Raw genomic sequence first — 6,000 nt, 5'->3', positions numbered from 1 at the left:
GGTTCCAAAACTCCGGTGAAGAGCGTGGTGGTACTGCTTTCCTTCCATAAGCAATTCTTCCTCTGAAATATATCTTATCAAAGTGTTTCATTGCATCTACTAATGACTGTGACACCTGATCTTATAACTCATCATAAGGCTTGGAACGTCCTTCGTGGCTACGAAAGCTAGTATGTCAACATCTGATGAATATTAGTTTTCAGTGTTATATCAGCAAGATAATCATACATTCTTTGAATGCCTCTCGACTGAATCATTCTGTTATAAACATTGTCAAGATGGAAGAAACATAATCGAGTGTTTGCTCTAGAAAATACAGGTTCTGTGAACATTACAGTCTCGAAATCGCTTATGATAAGCGATAAAAGTTATTCTTAGCTAAAATATTGAATTTCTCTGAACACTTGACTATAAAGTTGTTCTTTTTTTTTAGAAGTTAAGACAGAATAGATTAACAAGAAAGCATTTTCTTGGTAAAAATTGTGCATTGTCAATACTTGGGTCATACCAACACATAAGACATCATCGTATTCATCATCATACACAATCTCGCTATAGCGCTTGTGGAATACCCTACCCAGTGACATCAGAGATGTCGGAATTTAACAGTGTTACAAAACAAACTCATTAAGCATTTTCTTACTGCGTACAGTATGTTTAATTTTTACTTAAGTAAAAATATCTTTCTTTGTTCTTAACTTCTATAATAAACTGTCTAGCCTTATATTAGACAGTTAATCTTTTAGTACTTTAGTACTTATTATGATTAATGATCTATCTTTTAATGTAAAGTGTGACACAATACTTTTTTGCTGATGACACTTCCTTTTTGTCTACTACGTGTGACATATAATACCTGTCTTTATTAATGAATTCCTATTTATGCGATGCTACTGGTTGGTTTCAAGCCAATGGATTGAAATTTAATAGATCTAAAACTCGGTGGATACTATTTTCATTAAATCCTGTTCCTGGTAAAATGATTTCAGAAGTTAAACTTTAGGTTACATTGGATTCAAAACTTACTTGAGCGGGTCACATTGCGATTGTGTACAAAAGGTTATCTCGTGTACTTTATCTTTTGTGTAAATTAAAATCTCTTGTATCTAGTAGATATTTGAAACAAGCCCATTATGCATTTTTCCATAGCGTATTTCATTATGGTAGGTATTTGTTTGTGGGGTAACGGTGCTAATGTTAATAGTGTTCTAATCTTGGAGAAAACATCATTACATTTTATTAGTAATTCATCTTTTAATGCCCATTGTCGATCTTTATTTCGTAATGCTAATATTCTTACTGTAATTAATCAATATATTTATGACTGTTTAGTCTATACTAAGATTAATTTAAATAGTCATGCTTCTCAATCCCAGCTTCACAAATATTGTACTACTCATTATATTGTAACACCTACGGTCAGGCTGACAAAGACCAAGAAATGGTTCAGTGTTATTTCTTTAGATATGTTTAATAGATAGCCTAAGAATGCCCACTCAGCTTATTTAGATTTAAAGTTGTTTTTTAAAAAATGACTTTTAGATAATCCTTTTTATCATATTAATGCACTTTTTGACAGCCATATGAACATGGAATATTAATCTGTTTATTTTTATTGACCATTGTCTATAATTACGTTATTGTAATCATGACAAACATGATTCATTGACTGATTGATTGATATTGCATTTGTAAATTTAATATTAATTGTAATTATAATTGTATTCTTAATATTGTAGTTGTAATCTCCTGGTAGAGGGGAAGAGAAGGCCTGCTGGCCTTATCTCTAACAGGTTAAATAAGTAAATAAAATAAATAAATAAATAAATAAAAATAAGCAATAAATAAGTTAATATAAATAAATAACTAAATAAATACATAAGTAGCTAAATAAATACATAATATATAGCTAAATAAGTTATTAAATAAATAAGTAACTAAATAAATAAGTAAATACATATATAACTAACTAAATTAATAAGTAAGTAAATATATATAAGTAACTAAATAAATTAAAAAATAAGTAAATTAGAAAATAAATAAATAAAAATAAATAACTAATCAAATAAATAAGTAAGTAAATAAATAAATAAATAATGAAATAAATAAGTAAATAAATAATAAATAAATGAATAAATAAAAAATAAAAAAATACTTACTAAATAAGTAAATCAATAAATAATTATCTAAATAAATTAATTAATAACTAAATAAGTAAATAAGTGGATAAATAATATAAATAAGTAATAAAATAAATAAATAATAGAATAAATACGTAAATAAATACATAAAAAATAAATAAATAATAAAATAAATAATTAATAATTGATAAATAATAAAAAATAATAAATAAAATAAGTAAGTAAATAAATAAATACATAAAGAAAAAAGAAAATAAATAAATAAATAAATAAAAAATAAATACTTACTGAATAAGTAAATCAATAAATGAATACATAAATAAATAAATAAACAGGTAAGTAAGTAAATATATAAATAAGTAAGTAAATAAATAAATAGATAACAAAATATTAAATAAGTAAATAACTAAATAAATCAATAATAAAATTACAAAATAAGAAAATAAGTAAATAAATACGTATGTAAATAAATAAACAATAAATAATAAGATAAAGTAAATAAATAATACAATAAATAAATGATAAAATAAATAAATAAGTAATAATTAATAAATAAATAATAATGATAAAGTAAATAAATAAAAAAATAATTAATTAATAAAATTAATAAGGAAATAAATAAGTAAATAAATAATATATATATATAAATAAGTAAATAACTAAATAAATACCCAATTAGTAAGTAAATAAATAAAGAGTAAAACATAATTTATTAAATAATAAAATTAATAAAAAAATAAATGAATAATAAAATAAATAAATAAATAATAAAATAAATAAAATGGATAAATAAGTAAATAAATATGTAAATAAATAAGTAAGAAATAATAAAATAAATAAATCAATCAATAAATAATACAGTAAATAAATAAATTAGATAAGTAAATAATAAATAAATAAGTAAATAAATTATAAAGAATAAAATATGTAAATAATAAAATGAATACATAATCAAATAAATAAATAATAAATAGTAAAATAAATAAATAATAAAATAAGTAAATAAATAGTGGTGGAAATATTTTAGAAATACAGACTAAAAATCAGATTTGTGACTGATTTAGATGTTTCAGATTTTCATTACCTGAAGAAATATTACTATTTCTCTGCATTTTTTTCATAAAAATGTTCATACAAAATAAACCTTTCATACCTTTCATTAGTTATATATGCAGTTGGAATGTCATTTAATTTATTAAAAAATTCTTAGGTTTGGTGACAGCTTCTTGAGATAGTGACTCATTAACCCAGGCAGAATTTTCCTCTGTGAAAGGAGCGGTAGAATTCCTTCACTCACCTGAGCAAAACTGTCTTGTAAAATTCTTACCTGAAATTCTTCAGAATGTTCAGTTGCTCTTCTTTTTGTCGCCAAAACTACACGCTTTGCTTCAATCATTTATATTTAGGAAGGATGTTTGTGACTATTGTGTTTCACTATTGCTGGAAGGTCTCTTTCCGTGATAGCTCTACCATTACATTCAGTTCTAATTATGCATAGTCAGTAGGATCTTCCGTTCTCTGGATTTTTTCTCTGTTTATGGAACAATGAAATCCTGAATAATATAAATGCACATCACCGTTAGATGTTTGTAAGAGTTCACCTGCTATAATTTTTTATAATAATTAATACACAGATATTTATCACTACAAAATGTACTGAACTGTAGTAGATGACTGAAAAGAGAGGTATTTAGTATCCATGGAAAAGGCAACAATAAGTATTCTCATACAATGAACTTCTATTTACAGTACTGCATGTATGGCATACTATACTCTATCAGTCTTACTAATAAAAACTGTTATACGGACGTTTAACTCTCTTATACTTACACAATGAGTAGCTTGTTTATAAGTCGTGTATAAATTCTTTACTAATAATCACTACATACGTCGTGTATAACAGTACAACTGTTACACAGCTACGAGGTTCTCTATTGCACCCGATATTGCGCGCTAGTGTGCCACGCTAAGTATCGATAGTAAAACCGGGGCTGATCGATTACCAAGCTATATTTTGATCAAAGAGTACAGCTACAGCAATATTATTCTAATTATTCTGTGCTCTTTGGTTTGTTCTTCTGTGGTTACAAGACAACCATCATCATAAAATGAAAATCGATATAGCTGTTAGAGGGATGGCCAGTTTTTTCTCTATATGGAACGCTTAAACAAGAGGTTTCGTATATATAACTACTGCAAAGCAATTCCCATGTATAGTTACAGGCTGTTTATACATCCATCGCTTATGGATGCTTTATTAGTAATGTGTTCTGTCCCAACACTACGTAAGTCTCGTAAAAATGAAGGTATCACAGAGTATTTTATCAATAAGCCAAAATAGTTTATGCTTAATAACAGTATGTCCAATGGGGTAAACGTATGCAAAATTGAGATGTGATGAAAGAAGAATAAGCTTCATAATAGTATGTGAAAATGGAGTATGCAAAATTTAGTATGTCAAATGACATGTAATCTAACTTAATAGTTTTTATGTGTGAATGTTTAAAAAGTATGAGACAAAACAGATTATCACAATAATTATCTCAATAATGATTGTATAAAATAATAATAATTTCTCACAAAGAAAGGAAGACGTTTGCCTGACAAACCAGGTAACGATTAAGATATATTTTCTACTGAAAGTTACGAGTTACGATATAAATAAGTTAAATATTCACGGCTAATTATATTTCGAATATCTACTGAATTTTAATTATTATATCGAGGGCATCATACCACAAGGGTGTATCAACAAATGCAACGTTATTGAAATATTTTAATAGAAACTATTTATGTTTGAAAATAAATATTTTAAAATTACAATGGACATGAGGAAGGATCAAATAATCTACCTTGTTATGTAGACAAGGATAGGAAAACTTATTCTATATTTAGAAGGCTGTAATATAAAGTTGCAGCTTGTTAATACGTCCTTCTGGTATGATGCCCTCGATATGTAGAATGTCGAATACTTAATTTTCAAATGTATGTATAATAATTATATTTTTATTTCTCATGTAGCTATTATATTTCATCAGTTTATGACATGTTTGATACAGGTCATTCGAAATAATCGGCAGGAATAAAATTTAGCAGAAATAGTGAAGTTGTTAGAACGAAGCTAGGAAAGAAAATTTTCATGTGTAAGGGATTTCAGAACAGCTTCAACGGATTCTATAAAAAGTTGCTGAAGCAAACCATAATGCTGCCCACAGTAATTTTGTTTTAATGCGACTACTTTGGTGAACTAGCGTCGATCCTCTGACGTCCCCGCCACCGATATTGAAATTATAGGTAAAATTTGCTTCAAAGTTGTTGCATCAAGTTTGATTATTGTATTATATTCACCTTACAACTTTGCTTATCAGTTACGTCGTAGTTTATCTTATCTAAGTGTATAAATAACGTGTTTATATTGTAATTAATTAATTAATTAATAGTTCACTGAATTGTAGCGTCACCTAATAGGACTTTTGTTTTCCGCCTTTGTGGCTTGCAAATAGAAAATTAGTTACGTGTCATTCAGTACCAATTTTTTATGTTAGAAATATTATGTCTTGACCAGAATTAATAACAGGAGTATACTTCTATATGAATATCAGTGTGTGGGTAACAAAGCAAAAGAATTGTTCACCTTAAACAATTTCTGTCAACCATAATTTCGGCGGCTAAATTAAAGATGTTTGGGTAGTCAGTAAACTACAGCAACAGAAAATGTTGTACATCTTGATTACACAACTTTTAACACTAAGTTATATCACTTCGGAAAACGTATTATGTGTATTTCTAGTGTTAAATTTTTACATTACCTCGTTAACATGTTTCAACCTGTTATCGGCCATCTTCAGAACTGATTGTT

The sequence above is a fragment of the Periplaneta americana genome, chromosome 8, assembly GCF_040183065.1.
Source record: "Periplaneta americana isolate PAMFEO1 chromosome 8, P.americana_PAMFEO1_priV1, whole genome shotgun sequence".
Taxonomy (NCBI): Eukaryota; Metazoa; Arthropoda; class Insecta; order Blattodea; family Blattidae; genus Periplaneta; species Periplaneta americana.
The sequence above is the reverse complement of the archived record's forward strand: the minus strand, read 5'-3'. Positions refer to the sequence as shown.